Here is a 12,335-nt window from a genome sequence, read left to right as displayed (position 1 = left end):
CCCTTTGAGAGTGCCACGAAAACCCTTTGAGATGGAAGAGGCAGGTGTAGATAGCCTCTCAGAAAGCCCCACACCCTATAAACAGTATTTACACAGAATTGCATGGGATTCTCAGGTTTCACTCAACACATCCCAAGATCCCTTCCCAAGGTATACGCCTTCTATTTTTAGCTCTTATTTTACATAATAAAGTGACACTTTCAAATTGGTCGCTGCTCATGGCTTTCACTTATTTTTTTCCCCCTTAGAGGCTAAAGAAACATCTGGTGAATTAAAGAAAATTTAATTCTAAATTTTCCCCTAAACTGCAATCAAATATTGTAAAACAGACTTTATAAAATCATTTTCGCTGTTCTCTTAATTCTGTTTTATGATCTACTTTGTTTTGAGGGGGGATATTGCAGTTTGGTTAAGAGCACTTGCTGCTCTGGTGGAGGACCCAGTGCCTACACAGTGATTCTCTCTCTCTCTCTCTCTCTCTCTCTCTCTCTCTCTCTCTCTCTCTCTCTCTCTCCCTCTTCCTCCTTCTTAGAGACAGGGTCTTGGGAAGTCCAGGCTGGCCTAGATATCACTAGATAGCCATGTCCCCAAATTTCTGATTCTCCTGTCTCTTCTTTTCAAGTGTGAAATTAGAGGCGTGTACCACCATTTCCCATTTTATGTGGTGTCATAATGAAATCAAGGGCTTGATTGCATGGGAGGAAAGAACTTTACCAAATGAGCTGCTTTCCTAGTCATTTATCCTTGGTTTTGTGGGAGCTGCCACCGAGACGTGTTAAAGTGGCTCGGGGCCTGTGAAGTACGAGGAGGAAGAAAACTGAGAGGATCTAATGTCAATGTTTCCATTAGATTAGTAATCTCTGATTCTATAATCATTGTTTACTGTATCTTGTCTATCTAAACCTGCGAGTTTCAGAAATGACCACAACAGGCAGGGTCCTAAGACCTTTCTCTGAATTTCTATTACGTTCTCCTTTTATAATGACCGAATTATCTTCATTTTTTGCTAAGTGTTTTAGGCATATCGGCTTTCAATAACTACATGTTGGTAAACAAATGTAATGAATGAGGTAAGTCCTTTATGCTTTCAAAGAAAGGTAGCCACTGTTACTATCTCCATCGAATAGGTAAGAAAATTGAGTCTTGAGGAAGCCACGTTGATTATAAGCAGAAGGATATGATTTTTCCATTTGGGCAGCCTGACGCCAGAGGCTGCACGGTTCTGCAAATTGAAGTTCAAGGGGAACAAAGACAGATGCGCATTCATGTCATTACTGATAGAAGAGAGGCTTTGCATGTGCCGGGTTTAAAGCACAATGCTGCGTCTACCCCTGGGCTACTTATCACAATGTGTTGAGTTTATATTGACTTTTAATCTTTGTCTGACCAAGCAAGATCCAAACTCTTTGGAATATTGGCACCGATTGTTGACGGATGCTTTTGAGACATTGGGAGCCAACGCTAGGTGTCAGGATAAATAATAACAAATCTAATGCGGGTTGAATTAATCTTAAAACTTAAAGCACCGGTTATTCAGCATGTCATATATTTAAAACGCCGTGAATAAATTTGGCTAAATCTAAACATAAGCATTAATATAGTCACGTAACCCTGTGAAAACATAGAGGTCACTGGAATCAACTGAGCTCTCTCTCTCTCTCTCTCTCTCTCTCTCTGTGTGTGTGTGTGTGTGTGTGTGTGTGTGTGTGTGTGTAAAAGTTGGAGTGCTTTAGCGTCTTTCCCGAGTTTCTTCTTCAAAAATTTTAGAGGAGAATCTTGCAAATTTATATTCACGGCATAGTATGACTTTGAGTCTTAACAAAAATGAACCCGACTGTGGGAGGCTCAGATCCACCTCACGGCAGCATATCCAGGGGCTCGCTGCGGTTCTATAGTTTTATTTTGTATTTATATTCTTCTTTAGCCTTTTTGGGATCAAGGTATCCTACTTAGCTTTGAATTTCCAGTATACAGCACAGTGTGTTAGAGCAAATCTTCAAAAAACAAAACAAAACAAAACCTGTTGAATGAATTACAGAGGGAATGGCTAGCTGGACCTGGGAGGAGTTCAAGACTACGATCATCGTGTTTGGATGCTAACACTGATGAGAAAAAAATCCAGAGACGTGCTAAATTAAAAGGGCTGGAAACCGGAGAGGAAATGAGACCAGCGAGGGGGACCAGTAAAGGAAGGTAGGAATGGTGGGTAAGTTCATACAGACCCAGCTTGCCGTGTGTAACATACCACTGCAACGAGCTTAGAAGAGCCTGCTAGCAATTCATGTAAGAAACCCCAAAGCACCATGTTCTTCCATTTAATGGACTGTCCGTTATTCTAGCTGATCCAACCTGAGGTCATCCCGCTTTTTCATCAATAAATGATACAATTCCAATGTGAAGAAATTGTTCCTTCCTCCTCCATTTTCCTAGCTCAAGATTCCCGCTTGTAGGGATGCGTGGTCCCAGTGCGTCTTCAGTTTTACCACTAATCATAGCAAAACTGTCCCTGGACCTGGTTTTTGCTGTTCTGTCCCTAATACCTTGGTTTTGAGAGTTTTTATTGGCCAGAACTAGAGATAAACTAACGGAGCTGGACCGAACCGTGCTGTGGGACCCACATGAAGCCACTGAGAAGGGTCCAGAAGAACTCAGGATCCCACCCTCATTTGTCTTTCCACGAGCGAAGACAAAAGCGTATGAGTCTTCAGGGTCTCAGAGGCATAAGTGTCCACTTGAGATAGGAGGGGCTTTAACCAGCCTAACGCTGTTTATATCTTGTGATATTTGGGGATAGCTTGGTATTTGGCTATCGAGAGAATGTGAACACGGTTGTAGTTTGGCGGTTTATTGCTAGCTCCAAACCTGGAAAACAGATAAAGGCTCTGGTAAGGTGGGAATTGTATAGGCTAACAGTGAAGTCGCAGGTCCCTGGCTTTAGCAGCTTATGCAAATAAATCTCGTTTTTTAAATTCTTTATACAAAAGTGGAAGACACTCATTTTCAAAAAACAGAGACTCTCCCTCTTCACTGCTTTTAGCAAACAATTGCATTATTATTCATTCTGAGAGGAGTAACTAGCTAATTACAGCGTGTCACCAGCACTGTATGCAAGCCAGGGATTTGTAAGGCTGAGTCCTGCCTGCCTGCCTTTAAGGGCTTTTTGTTTTGTTTTGTTTTCTCTTCTTTCCTTTTCTTCCCCTTTTTTCCCCTCAGTATATCTCAGTCTCTTGACATTTTGACACTGCGATTACAGAGATCTCTTTTCGTCCAAGCTACAAAGAAAGGGGATCAGCCTTTACTGGATCCAAAACAATCATTTCAGGGGGTCTTTCAGTACAACTACCCTCCTCAAACAATGAACAGGGATGGAAAACCTCGCTCCCTGAGTCACAGGGAAGAGGCAAAAGCCCATGCGATGCTCCAAGCCCAAAGCATAAGAAATGAAAAGTGGTACCTAAGATGACTGGCGTACATTTATCATCGACTCATGAATATTTGGGAGGTTCGACATTAATTTAGTCCGCTGCCTTACGAAAATGACCATTGTAAGGATGATCCGCAGTGAGTTAAATGGTCGTTCCGTGTCTTTAGGAACGCCTGTCATCCGCCTAAGTGTGAGGAAGTAAACCCTGCCAAGGCGCAGATTACTTATTCATGCGTCTGGTTTGTGGCTGCCTTCTAATTTCACTAGATTCGGTTTCATCTATTAAACATGGCTGACACATTGCTTTCTCAAGGTCCTTGGCTCCGTGACCGTCTAACGTTCCCAGTCCACTTTTAAAGGACCCAGTCGTAGAGCAGGTAGTGGGGCCTTGTGGTTTGTTTCCCCCAAGCCGCTCTGTCTCCAGGGTTATGAAACAGATGCTCTCAGGCCTGGCCTATAAAAGAGGCCAGCGCCTCTGTCTGTGCTCGCTGTAATGGATGGGCGCATTACATTAATAACAGTAAAACAGCATGTACCTCTCGTTGGAGACTCCTGTGATCCTTTAAATCCATTTACCCATTAACTCTCACTTTTCCTTTTGATGGAACTTGATTATAAGTATTTTATCTGTGAAGAAACTTCCGTGTAGGAATGGACTCTGAACGGCGGAGGGGAAAAAACGAGGAAAGAAATGTGAAAATGTTCTAGAAGAGTAAACTGTCTAAATGAAGGGCAGGAAAAATGTCAACTGAGATCAAACCCGGTAGGCCTGGCACAGTGCCACTTATGTGATGCTTTCCTCTTGTGGTCATGGCAACCCTTTAGTTTAAAACCTACAGAAAGGAGCAACATGCGTGTCCATAATCATTACCCAGGATGCACTGGAATTTTAAAAGGTGGTAAGGTATATTTTACATTCCAATCACAGTTCCCTCTCCCTTCCCTCCTCCCCATCCTGCACCTTCCATTGACCTACCCCCAGCTACTCCTCAGAAAGTGTAATGCCAACCACAGGGAGTCAACAAAGCCAGGCAGATTCAGCTGAAGCATCAAGGCTGAGCAAGGCATCCCACCACACGGAAGGGAGTTTCAAAACGTCAGCTCTTTCACTAGGGATAGGTCCCACTGCCAGGGGTCCCACAAACAGATCGGGCTACAAAACTGTGGCCCACAGGCAGAGGGCCTGATTCTGTCCCTTGCAGGGTCCCCAGCTGTCATTCTAGAGTCTGTGAGCTCTCACAAGTTAGAGTCAACTGTCTCTGTGGGTTGCCCGCCATGACGTTGACACTCCTTGCTCATATAAACCTCCCTCCCTCTCTTCATCCAGACTCCCAGAGCTCAGCCTGGTGCTGTGATGTGGCTCTCTCATCTGTTTTATGTACATGGGTATTTTGCCTTGAATGTACGTCTGCGCACTACATGCGTGCTTCACATGACTGAGAGGAGAGAAAAGGGTGTTGACTCCCCTAAGACTAGATTGACAGACAGTTGCAAGCTGCCATGTGGGTGCTGGGAACTGAAACTGGGACCTCTGGAAGAGCAGCCAGTGCTCTTAACTGCTGAGCCATCTCTCCAACACACACACACACACACACACACACACACACACACACATTTATGTATGTATACAATATGGAAAAGGCTTATTTACATAATTTTGTACGGAGATCAAGAGCCATAGAAGTTGAGATCCTACAGGGAAGTTCTTAGTATATTGTGACTCACTGATGAGACCAGGAAAATTGTCTGGATACTGAGCTGAAGAATCCCTCTCAGAGGAGCTGCCAGAGCTTTCCCAAACAGAATCTCATGTTCAATATAAGGAATTATTGCCTAGAAAGAGATAGACGGCCACACATAGTCTGCTCAATGGAATGAAGTTCGGTAGAGCCTGTGATGAAAGCTTGGGATTTGGCATCAGGCCTGCCTTGTACGTAGGCTTGATTACCTGTTAGCAGCGTGGGATTAAGCAAGTTGTTTAACTTCTTCAAGCACCTGGGACAACCAAGTGAATGCAGCATTGTAGAGATTAAATAGAGTAATAATGCATACATTCCTTACTAAAGGTTCTGAGAAATTATAATTTCACAACACACAGTTACCATCGTTGACTTTGCCTTCCTAAGCAGGACTCCTAAACCTGCATGCAGATCACTGTGGTGTAGAATAGTTCAGAGGCCTGGGTAACTGGGCTGCAGCCCATAGGTTCTGACAGTTCTGGTATGAGATCCAGGAAACCAGATACGAGGCTATGGGCAGTTCTGGTGGGCGGCCTTGCAGTTCTGATTGGATGAGATATCCTCATCTGTTTTTCAAGGCTACCCAGGCATCTCCCAAAGCCGATGTGTATAAGAGTCAATGTGAGCTAGGGGCTCCCCAAGCAGCATTTGGGGAGAGACTCAAGTCATTCCAGTCCAAGACAGTGTGAGATCACCCACCGAGTAATCTTAGCAACAGCAACTTCCACATAGCCTTTTCTTTCTTCTTCATCCTATCATAAAGGGTTTCGTCTTGTTTGGTGTATACTACACAGCGAGAGACTTTGAACACATTTTCTCCATATGACAGACACATTATCCAGATACTCAGGCACAGAAATGGGTGGTTAAATAGTCTGATTCAAAAAAAAAAAAAATCATGGAGCATCCAGCAGAACCGGTTCTCCAAGTAAACCAAGATCAACCTCTGAGAAAGGAGAGAAAAGTGTCAGGAAGGGGCTAGGGCATTTCCCTGTGCCTGGCTCCTTGTTTTAACCTCATCCTCATCCTCAGCCTTCACACTACCGAGAGGAAGAGGCAGAAGGTGAAATGCCTAAGAAGATAGAGGTAGCAGTTAGATGGGGAAAGGGTGTGGGCAGAACGACTCAGGGAAGCAGGTACAAGGTGGCTGCCTTGTGTGCCGGAAGACAACGAGTCCATCTGTCTGATGGGAGTGAACTCTCTCCACCGAAAGGCGATGACAACAATCTAGACAGATTGAAAGGGAGCTTCATTCGGTCCCAAGGAGTGGCCTTCATCTTCTGGGCCAGGGTGAGCCTTGAAAGCTTTTCGAGCCCAGGGTGAGGAGAAGGTCATTGTGATCGAAGCTGTGCTTCCAAAGGATAATGATTACCAGACCACAATAGATTACAAGGCAGAAGCACTAACAAGAAGGCACTGTGATGTAGAGGGACAAGGACAGAAAGCCGGGCAGTGATGCATTTGTTATATAGAAGAAAGGGGACAATCGATAGGCTGAGAGGGTCGCTACTTAAGGCACAGCAGAGTGCCGTATTAAGGAACAAATATGACCACAATGTCCTTCCTGATCTGTTCTCCCTGCTTTCTTTACCGTCCCAGATTGTTATCAAAATTGGAAACTCAGAGGGACAGGCAGGTACAGAGAAGATCTTGACCTGTGTGACAAGATGGCTTTGTCCCCCCATGTCTTTGTCATGGTGGCAAAGAAAAAAAAACCAAGTTCTCCTATAATAGTAACATCAGAAAAACAATCGTAACTATGTAAGATTCATTTATTCTACACTCAGCATGACTCTTGGAAAAAGGCTGAAACAAAACCCGGTGTCAACTGGCACTTAATCAATGAGAATGCTTTAGGGTCAAAGGTGGGTCTCGTCATAGGAAGCCTTCCCACACCCCTCCTCCACGGGTAAGATCGAGCTAGAGCAGAAGTTAGCTCTCCGTCTGTTGTCATGGTTTACAGTCACACCCCTCTTCTAGATTATTATTTTTCCACTCCGAAGCAGCTGCATTTACATCTTAAAATAATCAAAGTAAACAATTCCTCTTCCTCATGTACATTTTTAAAAATATCTTGGAGCAAAATGCTTCATTAGCATCGTGTGCGTGCTCTTACCCATTAAGCTAGAAAACATTTCAAAACCAGAGGTGACTTTGGTCACCGGAAGTGTGGCTGCTCTTCCTGGATGGGTCATGACCAGCGATGACTGTGGTCACCGGAAGTATGGCTGCTCTGCTTGGATGGTCATATATACACAGAGGAAGAATGCATGAATAGCCCAGAAATTTGGACTACCAAAAGTTGCATTACATTTTAATAATGTGCTAGACTAAAATCTCCACTTGCTCCTTCATGTTAAATATCATGTTGAGTGACAGAGTTCAGACGGAGTTCTGGGATACCCCACCCACTTCAGCCAGTACTGTATTTCCGGTTTGTATTGGTAAGCCCACTCTCTGGCATGTTTTCGCCCCAGTAAAAAAGATCTCAGGAGCACGTGCATCTGGACTTGTGCACAGCATGCATCTCCATGCATCTGGACTTCTGCACAGCATGGATCTCCATGCATCTGGACTTCTGCACAGCACAGATCCCCATGCAACTGAACTTCAGCACAGCATAGACTTCCATGCATCTGGACTCGTGCACAGCATGGATCTCCATGCATCTGGACTTCAGCAAAGCATAGATCTCCAAGAAAACCACATGTTCATGTCCTGCCCTTAGACTTCACTCATGAGAGATAAGAAACAGGACATGAATTACGATTCTACAGTTTGCAAAGGTTGTTAGTTTGAAAATATTGTCCATCCACTATACTGTTTCAAGTGCTGGCCACCTCTATGCTTAATTGCTTTATCTTGCCTTCTACGAAGAGCCACAATCATTTTCCTCCAGAACAATGTGGTCTCATCTGATGACACAGCTGCTTTTTTCTTTTTAGATTTATTTTGTTTGTTTAAGTATATTTTTTGCACATATGTCTGTGTGCTATGTATGTGACCGATGCCTGTGGGGCCAGAAGAGGGCATCAAATCTTCTGGAACTGGATTGAAAGACAGTTGTCAGCTGCCCTGTAGGTTCTGGGAATCAAATCCTGGTCCTCTGGAAGAACAAGGGCTTTGACATACCACTGTTTTAAGATCGTAAACTTAGTCATTAGGCCTGCTGAGAGTTGACTCACAATCCTGGTGATGCAAGCTATTAGCTAAGGTGCAGGAGACTGAAGTAGGAAAATCATGAGTTCAAGACCTGTCTGATCTATAGAGAGGGTCCAAGTAATTTTTGAGACTCTGCCTCAAATAAAAGTAAAAGAGGGCTGGGGTGTGGTTCGGTGGCAAAATGCTTGCTTTGCGAGCGTGCGGTCAAGGGTTCTATCCCCAGCGTTTAAATAAAAGCAGACACAAAACTACAAGCAGCCTATTTAGCTTGGCTTTATTCCTCAGCAATGAGCAGGAGCAGGGGTAAGAAGTGTGCACAGGTGTGCTATCACACATATTTGTGCAAAATGAATGATTCAGTATGAATAGCTACTGATAAAGTGTCGAGACAGGAATGTCAGATAGTATTGGGATCTCCTTGTCATCTATCTTCATGGAATCGATCCTTAGTGGTTTTGGACCTGTTATTTTCTGACAGTCACCACGCTTACGCTTATGTAATGGAGCATTGATTAAATTATGCTGGCATTAACTAATTGCACAATCAGTGCTCGTATCAAGTGGTTTTCCTTTATGATTACCTCATTCTTCAACTTTTGCTTATGAATTTGGAGGTCAGTTGTATGCAAGTTCCTTTAAAAATAATATTTAGGGAGTCTAGAGGTGGCTTAGAGGCTGAGACCGCTGGATGTTCCTCTAGAGTTCCTGAGTTTGATTCCCGTACCCCACGTGGCTACATCACAACCATCTTTAACTCCAATCCCTGGTAAATTGACCCCTTTTCTGGTCTCCTTGGGCTCCAGGTATGCACATGGTACACAGATATATATGGAGGGAAAACACAAATATAAAGGTAAGTAAATAAAACTTAAGTAACATTCAATATATAACACATGATCATAAAATTTATAAGATGAATAACAAAAAATTATTAAAATACCATAGTGTCCTGCATTCTTAACCTTGAATGTGAAGACAGGAAACATGATCAAGGCTGTAAGCTGATTTTTATTTGGAATGTGATACTCTTAAGAGAAAATTAAAGTGGTCATGACGGCGCATACTTTTAATCCCAGGGTGGGCCGACACAGGTGGATCTCTGTGAATTCCAGGTTGTCCTGGTCTACTCAACAGTCTCCAGCACAGCCAGAGTTGCACAGTGATATTCCGTCTCAACAAGAGCAAAACAAACAACAGCAACAAAAACAGTCAAAAGATAATATTCTGGAGGTTTAGATCCAGTTGTGAGTGCACAGTGGTGGATTACTTCTGAAATTCTCCAAATATTTAACAATTCACAAGAAAATGTGTTGGTTTTCATGTTTTGTTTCCTGCTAATTCAATTACCAATCTTGGTACAATTTTTTTATTTTGCACTGACTTTGAACTAGGTGTATTTTCAAGTTTAAACCAAGTGTGTGGAAGTGTGTGCATGGTGAGATTCCAGCGGAATAAGGTGATGTCTCTGTAAAGAACTGTTTCAGGTTGAAATTATGGCTCCACCAAATGACTTGCAAGCAGTGTTGATCGCCTGAAAGACCCACATCTGTCTCTCCCTGTCTTCTTTCGGGGTTCACCCACTGAAGTGTTGTGTTCAGGAACACATGGTGGCATTTCCCCCAATTACTAGACTTTAAGTGGTAAGAAAAGGATGGATAGGATTTGGGTATTGCTCAGTGAGTAAGGCAGACTTGAGTTTGGTGCCCCAGAGCCATCTGAAGGTGGACGCTGTAGCATCATCTTATCATCTTGCGGATCCAATGGCCATTTGGGAGGCAGAGAAGGGGAAATCCCTGGAAGCTCATGGACCGGCTAGCCTGGCATATGCAATGTGTAAATCATAAGGGGACCCTGTCTCAAACCAGGTGAAGGGTAAGTAAGGATCAACACATACACTTGCACATCTGCATATGCACACAGGCACATAAATACATATACATAAGGTACACACATAAGCAGAGCAGAGACTCTGCAGATGCCTCCCTTCTGGACCCTGATGCAAGGCCTCTTGTTGGAGGTCTTTGGGCATCTGCGACCTCTACTGCCATTCTTTTCGATCAGGGACATACATTTTCATTTAGTTTAGGGCAGATCCGCTAAGTGATTTCGAACATTTATTTGATATCAGCTACGGTCTTGATCTAAATGTGAGAAGGACAGAGACGGCTTTTGTGATCCCAGCCGGCAGCAGAGATCACAACACGGTAAGTTGGTATCCAGCGTTATCAGAGCTGGGCCTTGTAGGTGGAAAGACTATATTGTGAGATCCCTGAGGGGTCATGGTGGCATCTGGAGGAGAGTGAAGGCTTCACAGAGGATTTGACCCTAGGACTAGAATAGCAATGGTGTAACCATTTCCACAGATTCCCCGAGGGTTTGGGACAAGAGGCTTCTAAATCCCTTTGTCCAACTGGAGGTTCAATCAGCAGTGCCTCTCGCTCTCCTCCGCCTGCTGATCTCTGTGTGTTCACAGATTCTCCAATAATCCAGAGCATAGTTCTCTTCTGAAAGTCTTACTTCGTGTTGCCTCTTGAAAATGACATGGTCAATATTCCAGGGGTCTGGAGACATTGGGTCCTATCCTTAAGTGACCTTGCAAATCTGAAGCTTCACTTCCTAGCTGGGGATGCCGTAAGGTGTAGCCATGGTGATCTTTAAGACACTTCGCCTCCTTTCTTCACAGACACAACACCACCAATCTCTAGTAGTCAGTCCACCCTGGTTGTCTGAGGCCCTCACTGCCCTTGCTGCTCTTTCTGTGCTGAAGCCTCTGTTAAAGGAATTGAGTGTTCCTCATTCCTCTCCCTTCTCCCCTGCCCGGCACAGTGCCCAGCATGTAGTAACCATCCCACAGACAGAGAAATCACAGGGGACTCTCTGTGTGGTTTCGTAACACCTTCCTGATGCCCACTCGTCTGTGGGCGGCAGAGGATTCCTAAGTTGCCAAGCCCAGTGATTCGCTGTCTTCTGCACTGATCCCTTCCTCTATGCTACTGTTCTAGGCTGCTCCCTCCTTCGCCATCTTTGGGAATCTAATTACCACCGGGCATGTTAACCCATCTTTACAATTTAGTGAAAAACACAAGACTGTGTATATCTTATAATTAGGACCTCAGCCCATTGTTGGCACCTAAAATATGCTTAATCATTGTCTAGACTGAGTTAAAATTCCAATCTACACGCCACAGAATTCATCAAGAAATCAGTACCTAGCTTACCACCAATGCCCAAAGAAGCTGTGCTCAGGGTTCAAGAGGAGGGAAAATCAACCTCAGATGATGTTCTGTGCACAGTGGGGTTTGGTCACTCTCCTTGTGCCAGGAAAGCTCATTCTTCATCCTCCATTCAATTACTCTAATTCTGCCCAGTTTAGACATCAAGCTACCTTTCCCTCCTGCTCACCGGCCAGCAGCAAATACTCTTTCGCCCAGCTCTGATGAAAGAACTATTCACTGTGTGCATTGACTTCAAATCTATAAATTTAGGGTTGCTTTGCCATGACTGGGCATGCATGTAAGCAGATGACTCTTTTAATTATGCATGTTTTGAAATGTTGACAGCATCCCAACATACCTGATTTTAAACACGTGATAACTGATATGCTCCTCTATATTTTATTTTTCTTTTTTTTATTTAAAATGTGAATGCCAGTGGTTTATTTATCCAAGGCTTTAGAAATATTGGCATGTCACAGGGAGCAATGGGAACAGTGTTAGTTGAGCTTGTATTTGATTGGAGCCACTATTTGCTTCTCTGTCTTTTTCCTTTCTCTTCTTTTACTTTCGGTCCAAGTATTCAATACTATGCGTACGCAACCTAAGGCCTCAGGGACCAATTTTCTCGTCGTTCATGGGCCTCAGCCTTTAGAAGGGAAACATCCTGAAAAGGTTCAGTGTTGCTGGTGACAATCCAGGAGAACGATTCTCCATCTTGTCTATAAGGACAGTGAAAATAGACTAGATGTCTACATTCGGTTAAATAAAACGAGTGAGGTGAATCGAACTTGGACT

The 12,335-nt window shown here is 43.8% G+C and overlaps 1 protein-coding gene across 3 annotated transcripts in view; it reads right to left on the bottom strand.

The window, feature by feature from the left end:
- Positions 1–12,335, bottom strand: part of LOC142839747 (tomoregulin-2) — a 264,451-nt gene that overhangs the window by 75,774 nt on the left and 176,342 nt on the right. The window lies entirely within an intron of this gene.

Source organism: Microtus pennsylvanicus, chromosome 22, assembly GCF_037038515.1.
Source record: "Microtus pennsylvanicus isolate mMicPen1 chromosome 22, mMicPen1.hap1, whole genome shotgun sequence".
Taxonomy (NCBI): domain Eukaryota; kingdom Metazoa; phylum Chordata; class Mammalia; order Rodentia; family Cricetidae; genus Microtus; species Microtus pennsylvanicus.
Note: the sequence above shows the minus strand (reverse complement) of the source record. Positions and strands in the feature narration are given on the sequence as shown.